The sequence below is a fragment of the Lutra lutra genome, chromosome 17 (genome assembly GCF_902655055.1).
Source record: "Lutra lutra chromosome 17, mLutLut1.2, whole genome shotgun sequence".
Taxonomy (NCBI): domain Eukaryota; kingdom Metazoa; phylum Chordata; class Mammalia; order Carnivora; family Mustelidae; genus Lutra; species Lutra lutra.
In genome coordinates this window covers 3,756,647-3,773,321 of record NC_062294.1, presented here as the reverse complement: position 1 = coordinate 3,773,321, position 16,675 = coordinate 3,756,647, and the positions used below count along the sequence as shown (strand labels likewise).

Here is a 16,675-nt window from a genome sequence, read left to right as displayed (position 1 = left end):
ACCCCCTCCTGGAACCAAACCAGGGCAGTCAAGATACAGAACAGGGAATTAAGGAAAGAGAAAAAGGATGGTTTTGGTTGGTTACACATGAACGCTCTCCTTGGTCTTTCACACCTTCTTCCTGTTTGGAAGTTTCTGTTTTCTCTTTGTTCAGAGTCTTTCCCTTCCACTGTCACTCATTTTTTGTTTCTTTCTTTTTTTTTTTTTAAGATTTTATTTATTTATTTGACAGAGAGACATAGAGAGAGAGGGAACATAGCAGGGGGAGTGGGAGAAGCCGGTTTCCCGCGGAGCAGGGAGCTGGATCCGGGGCTCAGTCCCCCAACTCCGGGATCATGACCCAAGCGGGTGGCAGACCCTTAATGACTGAGCCACCTAGGCACCCCTGTCACTTGTTTTTATGTCCATTTGTTCAGAAATAGGGCTGCTTATGCATTTGAAGCTTGGAGCGAAAGGCTTTTGAGACCTGCTCACAATGAAAAAGTTGACTCATGAGATTTTCTTTTTCTATAAAAGAAATGAAACGACTGGGGACTCACACATAGGCACTTTCAGTGATTACAGATTATTTGTAGCCTCTTGTATGGTTTTGGGATGCATTCCCATGGTTGTTTTTGGTTTTGGTTTTTTTTTTTTTTTGTAGCATATGTCTCTCCTATGGCATGTGTCAGCGTGAAGATGGTTTCTGTTATTTGAAAATGTAACAACAAAAGGCAGTAAAAAGCTACTACTGGGTGATGGGAATGAATCACAAACCTTAAATAATTTGCTACAGAATTCCAGAGAACGGACAATAGTGATTCTCTTTGTATGAGAATTAACTTTGGTTCTTCAGAGGTAAATTGCCTTATGGTGACCTCCAGAGATGACATCTTTTAGGATAATCCCAAGAAAGGTTTAGAATGGAATGAGTCACACTATATGCCCTCCCCCACTGCTACCTCCCTCAAAAAAAAGAAAATAATCAGGTTAAAAGAAACATCAAAAGCAACCTGGGAAGATTTTTTAAGTCATGAAAATTCGACCAGCAGCAGGAAAAATACACAAAGGGAGCCGTAAAATGCTGTTGCTCATAACAACCCCTCACTTTTACATGACAGAGTACTTTAGGAAGGGCTCATGCACAACATCTCAATTGAGCTTCACGATAAACTAGGGAGTGATAGGTGGTGTTACCATCACATGTCACAGATGAGAGAACGGAGGCCAAGTGAATGCCCAGAGTCACTTAGGTCCTAGCGGCCAAGCAACATGATAAGCCTCACCTTCTGGGGTTAACCAGATGCAGCAGTCTGCCATCAGCCTGTGGAATGGGTGGGGGAAGCACAGGACAGTTTACGGTGCCTCGGAGGACTCGAGGGCTTCCCCAGCATCCAAGGGCCGAACATCTCTCTCTGCCACCACGGGCCTCTTCACTAAGTCAGCTCAGCTCCCCAGTGCTCCTGCACCATCGGTTCCCCCACCACAGCCCCAGCGCGTCTGCATCTACTCAGATTTGTTTATACGTCTTTGAGAAATCTAGTAGGAAGTGGCTTGCAAGGAGCCTCTTGCCCAATTGCCCCGTGTTGCCACATAGTCTAGGTGTCTTCAGCGGTGGCGATGACGCAAGAGAACAAAGCAATTCTAGGGAAATGTCCCTTAGAGTTTTCCTTGTCCTCCAGCCAGAAGAAGAGTGTGGTGGTTGTGAAACGAGGGGAGCTGACCCAGTAGTTTTATTTATTGGATACAGTATTCGATACGTGGCATTGTTTGGGTTATGGTGACACCTTTTTTTATTTTTTTTAAAGATTTTATTTATTGATTTGACAGACAGAGATCACAAGTAGGCAGAGAGGCAGGCAGAGAGAGAGGAGGAAGCAGGATCCCCGCTGAGCAGAGAGCCCAATGCGGGGCTCAATCCCAAGACTCTGGGATCGTGACCTGAGCCGAAGGCAGAGGCTTAACCCACTGAGCCACCCAGGTGCCCACCTTTTTTTTTTTTAAACAGGGCACAGCTGTTCTTGTTAGAGAAGAACATGCTTTAATCCCACTTTCTAGATGTGGGCATCTAGATCTAGAAAAGGTCTTCAGAGGGAGGTTATCTGAGATATACCTCAATGTGCAGTGGTAGAAAACAGAATTAAAAGACAAGACAGGGATGCCTGGGTGGCTCAGTCAGTTAAAGTGGCTGCCTTCAGCTCAGGTCGTGATCCCAGAGTCCTGGGATCGAGTCCTGCATCGGACTCCTTGCTCAACGGGGAGCCTGCTTCTCTCTCTGCCTCTGCCTACCACTCTGCTTGCTTGTGCTCTCTCTCTCTCTGACAAAAAAAAAAAAAAAAAAAGCCAAGACAATCTTAGGGCACAGCAATAGATGTATAGTCCCTAATGAGAAAGATGACAGTTCCAATCTATGACTCCATGCTTAGAGTATTGTGTTCTTTTCTGGACATCACATATAAAAAGGACATAGAAAAAAAAATCAAGGATAGTCATTGGAAATTGCTGTGGTGGTGAGTGAATTAGAGCTGGCAAGCGTGAGAATCTGGGGAGCAGGGCATGGTCACAGGTTCAGGGCTGTCATTAATAAACTTGTTGTATAGTGGCCCCAGAACCAAAGGACACAAGTTATAGTTAGGAAGATTTTTTAGTTTAGTTTTCTTTCTTTTTTTTTTTTTTAAGATTTTACATATTCATTTGAGAGAGAGAGAGCAAGTGAGTGCAAAAGCAGGGGGAGGGGTGGAGGGAGAGGCGGGCTCCCTGCTGAGCAGGGAGCCTGACTAGGGCTCTGTCCCAGGACCCTAAGGTCACGCCCCAAGACAAGGGCAAATGCTTTACCTACTGAGCCACCTAGGCACCCCAGGAAGGTTTGAGTTTTAAGAACTGTATCATGCCAGAGTAATCTTGTAAAAGCTGTGGGTGGAAGCATACCTCTCCGGTGGTTTCCCAGTACTCTGGGGACCGAGTTCACTTCTCCTTGTGTTCTACTTCAGGCGCCAGGTGAGTACTAGCTGACGTTTCTTGTTTCTCCAGCTTCACAAGTCACCACTCTCTTACTCACAAACCCCATCTTCTTGTGCCTTGAGCACATCCGGTTCACTGTGCCTCAGGGCCTTTGCACTGGCGAGTCCTTTCACCAGAATTTCCATTGGCTGGCTCCCTGTCATTCAAGAGACTGCTCTACTATCACATCCTTAGACCTTCCCTGACAACTGAAACAGTTTCCACCCCATGTACTTTATTATATTAGAGTGTTTTATCTCCTTCATAACAATATCAGAAATGGTCTTTGAGAAAGCTCTTATTGTTTGCTGCCCATTTTCCAGTGTATCAGCAGTGCCCCAGAGAACACCTGGCATATAGTACATGCTCATCAAATATTTGTTGAATGAATGATTTTAATGACAGACTTTTTCAAAGATGGGGGGGATTGCTGCCTCGGTAGGTACTGAGTTAGTTTTCTTGTACTGGGGATAGCCAGACATAGACCTAGACATAGAATGGCTGACTAGCCAGTCATTAGGCAAGGCAGTTCAAGCAACTAGATAGAGAGGAAAACCGGATAACTTACTGTACTACTTTCCTGAGGCTTCTGTAACAAAGTAGCACAACCAGGTGGCTTAAGACAACATCTGTTTTTCTCCCACAGTTTTAGAGACCAGGAGTCCAAAGTCAAGGTGCCAGCAGGGTTGTTTCCTTCTTGGGGATCCAGACGGAGGATTGGTTCCTGCCTCTCTCCGGCCTCTAGTGGTTTTCCAGCAATTCTCACATTCCTCGGCTTGTAGCCTGCATCTCTCCGGTCTGTACCGCTATGGTCACATGGCCTTCCTCTCCCTGTGTGTGCGTGCGTGCATGTGTGTATGTTTCTTTAATTCATATAAGGATGCCATCGAGTTGGTCATATTCCATCTGACTTTATCTTAAAGTAACTAATTACATCTGCAAAGACCCTGTTTCCAAATAAGGTCACCGTCACAGATTCTGGAGGTTAGGACTTCCACATATCATTTTAGGGGACACAGTTCCATGCGTAACAGCTTCTAACTTCAAGACCCAGTAACATTTTAAAGGGCAAGACTGGCAGGAGGTGCTGGGTTCTCTTTAGGGATGATGACGTGGATTTTGGTATTTTTACATGAAGCGTTGTGCTCTTGACAACTTGGCAAGGTAAGTGGTAATCTGCATGTGTCAGAGTGAGGAGGCCAAGGGTCCAAACAATTGAGTGACTTGCCCAAGGTCAAGAGGACGAAATGAATCTCCTGCATGGGATAGCAAGGGCCATGGCCTCCCGCCTGCTAGCACACGGTCTTTCTAGTGCTGCAAGCCCAGGGCAGGCTGCAGGGTTTGTCTGATGGCTGTGTATGAGCCCTGGAGGGATGATTTCCTTCCTTGGCGGTTTGCTTTCTCCTGTCTTTGTAGTGGAGGCCTCACTCCTTGACGTCCCACAGTGAAGTAAATGGTGCAGCTGAGCCTGACAGGCCCAGCTGTGGGCCTCACGAGGCCAGATCTGCTGGGCGCTAGAACATTCAGAGAAGTTGCGTCTCCCCTTGTTGGGCTTTCCGAGTGATTCAGAAGGTCTCTTCCATGAGGTTTTATGAGTTCCGGTTTTCAGTGTCTCAGGTTATGACCCGGAAGAAGTATGCTGGCGCTCCGAGAATGAGCCCTCCAGGAATATACGGGGACACTCTTTGCATTTGGGGGGCTGAGGCCGGGGGAGGGCGTGAGAACAGGGCAGACTGCCAGCGAAATGTCCGATAGGACTTGCACCTTTGCCTTTGAGACCTTGTCATTTCTGGCTCTGTCTCACCTTATTGAGGGAGTTAGAGGATCCTTTCTTTATTTAACGTAGAGCAGTTTTGGACAAGGTAATACCTGCAGATGGTACAGAATTCAGATGATAAGAAAAAGATGTCTGGTGAAGAGCAGTTCCCGCCTCTGCCTTCCCTCCCCCTCCAGCTTCCCAGTCCCTTCTCCAGGGGCACCCATCACACCCAGTTTTTCTTTGTCTCCTTCCAGATCTGCTGTCCCTTCTAATGTCTCTGAGTGCCACCCCCTCACACCCCCCACCCCAAGGGCGGTGCTTATATCCCTGCTTTCCATTCTTCCTTCATGCTGTATTTTCGGAACCCCTCTGTGGGGACCTGATGGGCTGATGTGTTCCCATGGGTTAGGCGCTGGTGACATTCGTCTGCCAGGAGTCTGACATTTGGAGGAAAGGTGCTCAGAAGCAAGGAGTATGTGGTGTACAATGTGCGGCTCTGAGGCCGGAGGGTGGGGTGGTTCTCGGGGTCCCAGTTCCTGTAACGTCAGGGTTCGCCCCGATGGGAGGCAAGCGCAGAGCCTTCTGGGGGAGAAAGGCGGGAGGGGCAGTTGTGCTCCTGGGGTGGGGGGGCATTGCTGCGACAGGTCGTGCTGATCTGCCTCGCTCTGCCGGGCCCCCCAGTGTGCTGAGCGTGCTCGGAGGTCGTCATGCTAAGCCCCCCAGGAACACTTCGGGGGAGCTGCTGGTGCCATCCCCGCTTCACAGACGAGGAATTGGCCCGCTGTCCACGGACAGCTTGTCTTTCTGTCCCAGGGTCTAATCCGGGTCCCGCTGTGGTCTGGGGCGGTTCTCGTCTTTCCTTGTTTCACATTCCGTGTAGTGGTCCCCGTGTAAAACAATAGTGTCGTAGCTCTTGAAGCGTGACCCTCGTGTGGCCTGTGTGTGAGGTTGGTGGTGTTCCGTAGAGCAAGAACATTACGGGAGAAGAACCTGCTTTCGTCCTCAGGGGTTTTCTGGGCTTGTTCCAGAAATGTCCTCTTGCCTCTCACAACCCAAGACACATGACTGAGATTTGTTCCACCGTAGGAATCATCTCCAGCAGATGCTGAGGGACATGGTAAATTCGGAGGGGGGAAAAACAGGAGAGACAAGGGGATTTTGTTTTTCAGTTAATTACTGAATCCACTTAGGAAAACACCATATTCCTCAGTGACGTCCTTTCCTAAGCCAGGTGTGTGTCTGAGGCATTTTCCTGGGCTTTGCATCGCAGCCAGGCATGACTCAGAGCAAATGACTCACCAGTGGCAAAAGTGACCAGTGAGCTAGGGGAGAAGGAGACTGTAGCAACAGCGGAGCAAACAGCAAATGGAAAATACCAGAGCAGATGAGCTCAGAGGGCCGCTGTTTGCCGACACTCCTGAGTTAGGGGACTTGGGGGGGATCCCAGGAGGCTGAGATGCAAAAATAGGGCCCAATTAAAAGGAGTGAAAGCCTCATGAGAGAAGAAAACCAAGTTCTGAGTTAATAGTAAAGTAGCAAGAATGAAGTAAATGCATTGAGACCAAAACAAATGACAAACCTAAAAATCCCCAGTTTGAAACTTAGTGCGGTGGTACAAGGAAGTAGGAAACCAGTTAACAAAGGTTAAGCGTCTGACTCTTGGTTTCTGCTCAGGTTGTGCTCTCTGGGTTGTGGGATCAGCCCCGCATTGGGCTTGGCGCCCAGCAGGGAGCCTGCTTAAGATGCTCTCTCTTCCTCTCCTTCCCTCCTCCTCACGCTCTTTCTCTTTCTTAAAAAAAAAAAAAAAAAAAAAAAAACTTCACTTACCTGCTCTTGGGGCACCAAGAGGTGTTATATATAATCAAAATTTTAATGTAAGTTGAATTAACCAGACTTAAATATCCTGTGGGAAATAAATAGCATCTCTGAACTCATTCCCTCGCCTCTACTTTCTGTTCTTAAGGATTTATTTGAGCGAGCATGGGTGCACTCTCTCTGTCTCTCTCTCAGAGCGGGGCGAGGGGCAGAGGGAGGAGAGGGGAAGCAAACTTCCTCCTGAGCAGAGCCAGTGCGGGGCTTGGCCCACAACCCAGGGGATCTCGACCTGAGTGGAAACCAAGAGTGCTGCTCAACCGACTGGGCCACGAGGCGCCCTTCCTGTCCTCTTCCCAGTAACCCTGCCAGCTGACCCAGAGTGCCCCCAAAGCTTGAGGGGTCCCACGAAGTTCATGCCTCCCTCCCGGCAGGCCTGCCTCTGCTTGAATGCCAGTCCTCTCTCCACACAGCCACCTCCAAGTGTAGCATCTTGGTAAAACCTAAATGAGGTCATGATGTTCCCCCAATGCAAACCCGCCAGGGCCCTCCCATGGCTCCTGGGATGGAATCCCAACCCCTTAGCTTGGCCTCCAAGCCCCTGCCTCCTCAGCTCCTTCTCTCCCTCCCTGTGTCCCCTCCTCCCCACGGAGCCACACTGCCTCATGGGCCACTGCTTTAATGGGCCAGGTCCATTCCCACTGCAAAGCTGTGAATTGGCCATTTCCTGGGGCTGGGATGCTGGTGCTCCAGATGGCAGAGTGACCCTCCCTGGCCTCTCAGGCTGAAGGAGCTTCCCACTTCCATCTGGTTTCTCTGGCCCAGCACCGCCTGATGGAAATAGGGGCGAGCTGTGTGCATTGAACTAAGTTTCTAGCAGCCACACTAAACAAGAGAACAGGCAAAATTAATTTTTATCACGGATTTTATTTAATCTGGTGTATCCAAAATCTCATTTCCACAGCTAATCAGTATAAAAATTATTAATGAGACATTTTACATTCTCATTTTGCACTAAGTCCGAAATCCGGTGTGGTCAGCACAGCTCAGCTTAAATGAGCCACATCTCACGAGCTTCCTAGCCATGGGCGGCAGGTGGGTTCTCTGTAGGACAGCACAGCTCGAACCCGTTGCTGCTTTACAGCCCCGATGATGGGCTATAATGATTCCTTGATCTTTTTGTTCTCTGACTAGAAGAACATAAGCTCCCTGTGGGCTCGGCTTTTGTTGGTCTTACTCACCTGAAACACTGGCACACTGCCCACGGAGTTAGTTGAGTGAGGGTGCGGACCTATGACAGCCACTGCCATCTGGAGCCTGTTGGAATCAGAGGGATTCAATGCGCAAGGTTTCCTGCTACCAGAAATGTAAACTGTTACACACAGAGTCATATATTGTCTTCAGTCTCTTGTGATCCCCTTTTATTGGATTTATTTGGGGGGTTGTGTGCAGTGATCACCAGAGAGAGGAGGGTTTTCACTAGAAAGCAGTTAACGGGATTGAGGTGCTTTGGCCGTGTTTGCTGCTCGGAGTTAATACAGATCAAAGGTTTCGACTGGGGGAAGCATCCAGAGACATTGTTTTCTTTTAAAGATTTTTATTTATTTATTTGACAGAGAGAGATCACAAGTAGGCAGAGAGGCAGGCAGAGAGAGAGGGGGAAGCAGGTTCCCCGCCGAGCAGAGAGCCTGATGCGGGGATCAATCCCAGGACCCTGGGATCATGACCCAAGCCGAAGGCAGTGGCTTTAACCCACTGAGCACCCCAGGCGCCCCCCAGAGACATATTTTTTTAAGATTTTATTTATTTATTTGGCAGAGATCACAAGGAGGCAGAGAGGCAGGCAGAGAGAGAGGAGGAGCAGGCTCCCTCCTGAGCAGACAGCCTGATGCGGGGCTGGATCCCAGGACCCTGAGATCATGACCTGAGCCGAAGGCAGAGGCTTTAATCCACTGAACCATGCAGGCACCCCCCCACCAGAGACATTTTTTATTGTCTCCACGTTGGGGTGCTTCTGGCATCAGTGGGGAGAGGCCACAGGGGCTGCTGAACATCTCACTGGGCCCACACAGGACAGCCCTCCCTGCAAAGAATGTCCCAGCCCCAAAGCTGATGGTGGTGCTGTAGGTCAGCCCTGCTGTAGATGAGAGTGGTGCCGACATCCCTGGCGTTTCTCAGTCGCCTCTGAAAACATCAGGATGGTTATTGGTCTCTGGAAACATGACAGGTTCTCTGCACACCCCATCTTTTCATTCCTTTCTCTCTCTCTCAGGTTAAACCTGCCTCTGATTCTCTGTTCTCTTCCTAAAAAGGGGAGACCGAACAAAACTGCCTTCAGCTAAAGCATTGGAGAGGAAAGAAAATTAGCTTCCCTTTTAAACTGGGAGTTAGAATTCTGCAGGGAAGACATCTGGAAGAGCCTGTGTCCTCAGAACCGCAGATCAATATGCTGGAAGCACCCGCTGAAAGCTGTTTAGTTACCCTCCGTGCAGAGCCGCAGCTGAAACGGATTTTTTTTCAGTTACACGCAAGGAAACATCAGCCAAGTACCCTTGTAAAAAAAAAAAAAAAATCCTTATTTACACTCCTAAGCAGGATTGGAGCACAGAATTATGTACATTTTAATTCTTGTTCTACGTGTGGGGCCCCCCAAAAGAAAAGCATGCGGCTCCCATTTATTGGGAGTAGAAAAATGATCACACACGTTCGGGTTTTCAGGTTTTGGGGACTACAGTTGACTCTGGAACAGCAGGGTCAACGGGTTTGAGCTGCGCCAGTTGCTTATATGCAGATAATATAGTACTGAGTTGTGTGTTTCCTCTTACAACTTTCTAAATTCTGTTTTCTTCAGCTTGCTTTATCGTAAGAAGAGAATATGTAACACGTAGCCTCAAACACGTGATAGTCTGTTTACATCTTCAGGAAGGCTTCTGGTCAACAGTGGGTTCTCCAGAGGTAAGTTTTTGGGGAGTCAGGAATTATACACAGATTTTCGACTGAGTGGGGTCCCCCCCCGCCAACTGTGGTCCAAGAGTTAGCGGTACTTGCAGATACAAACTGAAGTTGCGGCAGACTTGGCGATCCGTATTCGTCGTCCCTCTGGACCCTCCAGCAAGGTCAGAATGCGTCAGCGTTAACTGTGTGCAGGGTGTCTACTCCCTGCCGCTTCGGGAGAGACCCATCCGGGGTCTCCTCCCTAGCCTGACTAACAGGCTTCTCCTAGATGCAGCCTGAAGAACGAAGTCTTTAAAGTGTTCCCGGCAGAATGGAGGCAGAATGGAGCGCTCCTCCTTCTGGGCTCCCACTGACATCTGTGCCCTGGAATTAGAGCCCTTGTGATGTCACTGTGATCATTTCCTTGTATCTGTCCCTCCCTCCATGGTGTTGGTGGGGAGGAAGGCACATATCCTATTGTTCCTTGAATCCCAAGATCCTGCCTCAGTCCCCACTATCTGGTAGGGGCTTAATACACGTTTGTCAAACAAATGACCTGAATTCTACAAAATAACACGGTGCACCTGTCCACACTGGTGCTGCGGGCCATCCAAGAAGAAAAGAGAAGCAGCAGCCACGTTCTTTGGCCTAGGGTGGTGATATTTTAGGATGTGGTCCTGAGCCAGGAGACGACAGACCAATCCAGGGAGGAGAGTGACCGTTTCCCCTGGTTTTCCTTTACCCTTTGGGTGATGTTGTGGGCAGAAAGCGTGGGTTCTAGACACAGCTGTCTGTGAACCACTTTGCTGCCCTGGGTCTCACAGCTACTTCTCTGAGTCTGTGCCTTTCCCCCCAAGCTTCCTTCCCCCGTCCCTGTCTTGTCTGTCTGCCAGCCTCCCACCATCTTCCGGAAATCTCAAGTCCCATCCAGCTCTAACATCGTGGGATTAGACACTTTCACTTTCTCAAGCCTTAAAGCTTTTCCCAACCATCAGATGGGGATTCCAGTAGACCTAGCCCACGGGTTACAGGAGAGTTAAATCAGGTTATCCATACAACATTAGCTCAGTGGCCCAGTATGTAGTGAACTTGAAGGTTAGTGGTAATTAGCATTTCGCCATTAAAAAGTATTAAATAATAGTAAGTATTATTGGAAAGAGCAGTTCCAAGTGGCTTGGCTTTCTCACACCATCGCATTTACCAAAGCAGCAGTGGGAAGCAGGGGCTCTGACCTTCCAGGGAGCACGTAACACCAGGGACACCATGGCACCCGGGTGCGGCGGGACAGCCCACATGTGCACGGGAGAGGAAGGAGCAGCGACTATTTTGAGATGTCTGAAAATGCCATCCATGTATTGAAATACGAACTTGAAAGGAAAATTTTAGAAAAATGTGATTGTCTACAGCTTCTAGAATGGGTGGTATAAAGTTCTTTAAAATGTTTGATAGAAAGACCTGTCATGTCACATCCACGACCACTTGGCAGAATTGTGATACCTTGTCATTATATCCGATAGGGAGTCTCCGTGTGTGTGTGTGTGTGTGTGTGTGTGTGCGCGCGCGCGCATCCTTCCTTGTCTCCTCCTCTGTTTTCCTCCTATCTCTCTCTGTCCCTCTGTCCTTCTGATCGTTGGAACAACCTAGCAAGGATGGTTTGGCCAGAGGCACTTGGTGAGATAACTCTTTCCTCCATGTCATGTTTTGGGGGATTCTGAGTCCAAAAAAAGCATACTTGATCTCTTAGGTTAAAACTGAAGAGTCTGGAAGGGGATCTGAGGAAGACATTCATATGTGCTCAATAAAGGGTCAGCAGCTGGGAAATGGGGCAGATCACTCCAGGAAAGAAAACAAGTAAAACAGGCCACAGGGATGGTGGGGGCTGGAAGCAGGTGTCCTGGCTCTTTTGCAGTCCCGGGCAGAGGAACTGGGGCCGTCCTCCCTTGGTTCTCCTGAGCCTCGGTGTGTGACTGTCCCAGGCCCATGTCCCTGGGTGGAGAGACAGGCTGACGACTGGTAGAGGTCTGTGTCAGGCTGTGGCGGAGCAGAGAGTCTGACGCCTGCGCATAGCCGCATTGCCTCCAGGGACCAGGGCACTGCCCTGCCTGGCTCCCAGGCCATTCTCTGTTCTCTTTGCTTGGGTGGTTCTGCCGTGAGCTAGTCGTGGGAACATCTAATTCCCTGAAATGCCTTACGTGGACCTTCATGCCTTTAGGAGGGCATGCGAGGTCTCCATCTCTGTCTCCTTAAAGCCACCATGGCATGGAAGGAAGGAGGCCCTGGTTACGGAAGTCTTGTCTCTTTCCTCAAGGTCACTTGGTGAGTTCTGTACAGCTCAGTGCCTTTGTCCAGCCCATACCAAAGACGCTGTATCCTCACGTGGGTTTGCAGGAAGGTGGCGACCCCATGCCAGAGCGCACGCTGGGACCGTGCGCCCCCAAGAAGGGGAGATGATGGTCTCCTGCTTCACTCAGGGCAGGTCACAAGCCTTTGGAGACATGACTCAGGGACCAGACCCCTCCGTCATGGCCCTGAAGGGGGAGCTTTGACTGCATTTGCCTCATTGTGATGCAGAAGGGTGAGACCCCCCCAACTTTACCAGCAGCTTTGGAGACCGTCTCTCCTTCCACTATTACTAGGTCAGGAGGAAAGGAATTTTCCATTCCTAGTCGTGGTAATGGTCAGAGATGTGCTTCTAGACATGTCTGTGGCATGACAGTGGAAGGAGAGGAGGATAGGAGTGCCACAAGGCTGGTCTCAGCTTTTCAGAGCTGTCGGTGAGCACCATTTTTGGGGAGAGAGAGTCCTTATATGTGAGGCTTAAGCAGATGCCCCATGACCTTGTATTAAGGATGTAACAGAGGGAGTTCTGAAATTGGGTTCCGCTTCAAGGATTCAATGATCCTAAGTCATTGTGACCAGGTTCTGCCCGGGGGGGGCGGGTCCTGTGTTCCAGCCTGTTCAGGCTGCATGGACAGTTGTCACCTTTTCTCAGACCAGCACTCAGTTCAAGGCTCTCTGGAACCCTTCTGCGTGACCAGCCTCGATCCTGACATCTAGCTTGGGCTTTGTATACCCCTCTCGGGTGCAGAGCTGTCCTAACAGGTGAGGCCCTCTCCCAGGGGCATCCAGTTAGGGACAGGTCTAAAAGGAAACACAGGCAGGTGCTGGGTAGCCCTTAGGAGGACAGCCAGGCCACTGCACTTGACACTGCGTGTTCTAGCTTCTCAGATGCAGGGAGCTGCTTCCGACTTCACTCTGGTCTTTGGCTGTTGGCGCTTCACGTAGAGAATCTGGCAGGAGCCATGGTGGGTTTCCCTCATTAAATCTTTCTCTCCATGTGTCTTTTCCCACCATGCGGTCACGCCTGCTCTGTGTGGCTGGTGTCCCTGTTTAGTTCAAAAACAAAACTGACTTCATCTGGGCTACTTTCTCCATGCATGACTCTCTCCTCCATGTAGACAAAGATGAAAAAAGAAATCACAGAAAAATTAGGGACTCTGGTATGGTAGAACCACCCAGTCCTCTGCCTCTTTTCCCCCAAATGTGATGGCCACCCTGCCTAGCAAGAACGGTGACAGCGTACCCGCTGGAGCCCTTCTCCCCTGCCTTCGTCATTTCTGGGCGCTCTGTCTGCGGGATACTTGGTGGTTCTTTGCTTCCCACGTGCAGCAGAGAATTCAGCAGAGAGAATTCCTTTCCAAGAGAGTGGGTGTTGGTGCATGAACACGAGAGGAGGAACAGCTTTTCTATGGCCGGTACCATCCTCTGAGGTCAGCTGGTGGTGGAGAGGAGCTGGCTGACTCGGTTGCCCCACATTCCCCAGGGATCTACATTTAGAACCTGCTTGTCAGGAAGGGTGTGTAGCTCCAAACAGACACCTGGGAGAAACATGAACAGAGAAACCAAGAAATCTAGGACATGCTGGATGATGGGCGGACATTAGCCAAGCAGCTGAAGAATTAGGTCTCTAGAGCCCAAGTTCTTATTAAAAAAAAAAAAAAAAAAAAAAAAAAGGAGGGGGGAATTACTGCTTACTTATGCTGTGTTCTAGGAACTCGGCTGGCTGTTTCCACCTCTTTTTTTTTTTTTTTTAAACAACTTTTGAATTAGCCTATGGTAAAATTGACCTTTTCTTGACGTACATTTCTATAAGTTTTCAAAAAATGTATAAATTCATTAAAAATAAAATAAAACCTAGAGATTCATGTAACCATTGCTGCATTGAATTAGGGAACGAAACATTTTCTCCATCACCCCCCAAATCTCCTTGGGTTCTCCCCTGTATTCACACCCACCCCCATCCCTAACTCCTGGCAACCGCTGGTCCCCCTCTTCTGGGGTGCGTCTCATAAATGGAATCATACCATAGGCAGCCTTCGGAGAATGGTATCCTTCATGCACCACAATGTGTCTGAGGTCACCCGAGGTGTTACGTGTAGTCGGATTTTATTGCCGAGCGACAGACCATTGTATAGGTACCCCCCAGTACTTATTCATTCACCTGTTTATGGTCATTGGGTGATTGTCGGGTTTTGATGATTACGAACAGAGTTGTTAGAAACACTTGTGTACAGATTTTTGTGTGAACCGAAGTTTCTGTTTCTCTCGAATATGTATGTAGGAGTGGCCATGCTGGGTTATGTGACAGGTGTATTTTTAACTCTACAAGAATTGACCCAAATCTCCTATGCAGAATTCCAAATAAAACTACCCACTCCTTCAGGAGGGGCCACCCATAGTGACGTCCTTCCAGAGGATGGAAGGGGAGATTAACCACAGAGTATCCTGCTCTGGGGAAGCCTGATAACTGTGCCCTCAGCCGCGATCAAGGTCAGCACTGAGAAGTGCTCTGATATATGCCTCTGACAGGATGTGATGACAGTGGTACTTTCCTTCTGGTCTTCCTCCCCAAAATCCATACCCCGAGTCTAGCCAGGAGAAAAACGGTCAGACAGATCCCAGTTGGGGAACATTCTATGAAATATCCAACACGTACTCCTCAGAATGGTTAAGGTCATCAAAACCAAGCAAAGTCTGAGAACCTATCAGAGCCAAGAGGAGTCCCAGGAGACACAATGACTGACTCAGGGTCCTGGAACAGGAAAAGGGGCATTAGGGAAGAGCCAAGGAAATAGGGATGAGGTACAGATGCCAGTTTCTAAGAATGGATCGACACTGGTTCATGAGTAGTGACAAATAGGGCTCGTTAATATAGGATGTTCCCAGTAGGGGAAGCTTGATGCGAGTTATGTGGGAATTCTCTACAACTTTTCTGTAAATTTAAAACTCTTCAAAATGAAGAAGTTTATTAAAAAAGAAAAAACACCTGCCAAATCATTTCACATTCCCACCAGCAACATATGAAGAGTTCCATTTTCTCAGCATCATCGTCAGCACAGTTCTCAATATTTTTTATCGTAGCCATTTTAACAGATGTGTAGTTGTAGCTTGTCGTGGTCTGGACCTGCCTTTCCGCAGTGGCTGATGATGCCGCCCCCTTTCCACACACCGACTTACCATCCACGTGGTCTTTGTGCGATGTCTGTCCTCCTCCCCCTTGCTGCTTCTTACTGGTATGTTTCGAGACTTCTTTCCACATTCTGGACACAAGTCCATTGCTGGCTGTGTGACCAGCGGGTGTTTTCTCCCGGTCTGTAACTTGCCTCTTCATTGTTTTAGCAGTGTTTTTCACACAGCACAATCTTTTAATTTTTAGCAAGTCCACTATATCAAATTTTCCTTTTAAGGGTGGTGCTTTGGGTGTCACGTCTAAGAACTCTTTGCCTTGTTTTATCCTAAAAGTATTGTGTTTTATGTTTTACATTTCGTCTGTGATCCATTTGACTTATTTCTAACTAAGGTGTGAGGGTTAGTTCCGGGTTCTTTTACCTATCTCTCTACCTCTCTCTTTTTTAAAGATTTTATTTTTGAGTGATCTCTGTACCCCATGTGGGACTTGAACTACCAACCCCAAGATCAAAAGTCACATGCTCCAGTGACTGAGCAAGCCAGGCGCCCTAGTCTTTCTCTCTTTGTCTCTCTCTCTCTGTCTCTCTATCCATCTCTCTATTCTCTCCGCCCCCATCTATCTTTCTATCTCTGTTTGCCCATGGATGTCCATTTATATCGATACCACTTGTTAAAATGACTGTCCTTGTGCAGCCCTTTTGGGCCCCCTCCGTCTTTGGGAGCCTCGTACTCTATCATTCAATTAACCTTACTGTCGCTTAAAAAATTTGAAATAAAATGACTCTCCTTGCTCCATTGAGTTGCTTTTGAATCTTCGTCAAAAATTAGCTGGCTGTACTTGTGTGGGCTGTTTCTCGATGCTGTCCTGTTTCATTGGTCTGTGTGCTTGTCGCCCACCAACATCACACTGTTTCGACTACCGTAGCTATCACAGTAAGCCTTAAAATCAGAAAGTGTGATTCTTCCAACTCTGTTCTTCTCTTTGAGTTGTCTTAGCTATTCTAGTTCCTTTGTCTATCCATATAAATTTTAGAACAAGCTTGTTTATATCTACAAAAAGTCCTTCTGTGATAGGAACTGTGTGAAATTTGGGAAATACCAATTTGGGGAAACTCCATATCTTTACTGCGTTTGGTCTTCCAGTCCTCAGGCACAGTCTCCATCTCCTTTATTAGGTCTATTTTGGTTTCTTTCTTTTTTTTTTTTTTAAGATTTTATGTATTTATTTGACAGAATGAGAGAGTATAAGCAGGAGGAGCAGAAGAGGGAGAGGGAGAAGCAGACTCCCTGCTGAGGAGGACCACAATGCGGGACTCGATCCTGGGATCCTGGGATCATGACTTAGCTGAAGGCAGGTGCTTAACCATCTGAGCCACCCAGGCGCCCTGGTTTCTTTCATCAGTGTTTGGGAGTCTTCAGCATACAAATAGTGTACATGTTTTGTTAGATTTATGCTTAAGTATTTACTTTTTTCAAGTTATTGTAAATGCTATTCTCTTTTTAATTCAGTTTCCAAATGTTCATTATAATACGTAGAAATATGGTTGAATTTTGTGTTGACTTTGTGTCTTGCAAACTTGCAAAAGTTATCAGTTCTAGGGATTTCTTAGAAAAAGATTCCTTAGGGGGCCTCTGGCAGGCTCAGTTAGAGAAGCATGCAACTCTCTTTTTTTTTTTTTTTTAAGATTTTTATTAATTTACTTGACACAGAGAGAGAGATCA

General features: G+C 48.0%; 1 protein-coding gene across 4 annotated transcripts in view; it reads left to right on the top strand.

Moving 5' to 3' along the window:
• The window catches only part of KIAA0513 (KIAA0513 ortholog), a 62,934-nt gene that overhangs the window by 1,128 nt on the left and 45,131 nt on the right, over positions 1-16,675 (top strand). The window lies entirely within an intron of this gene.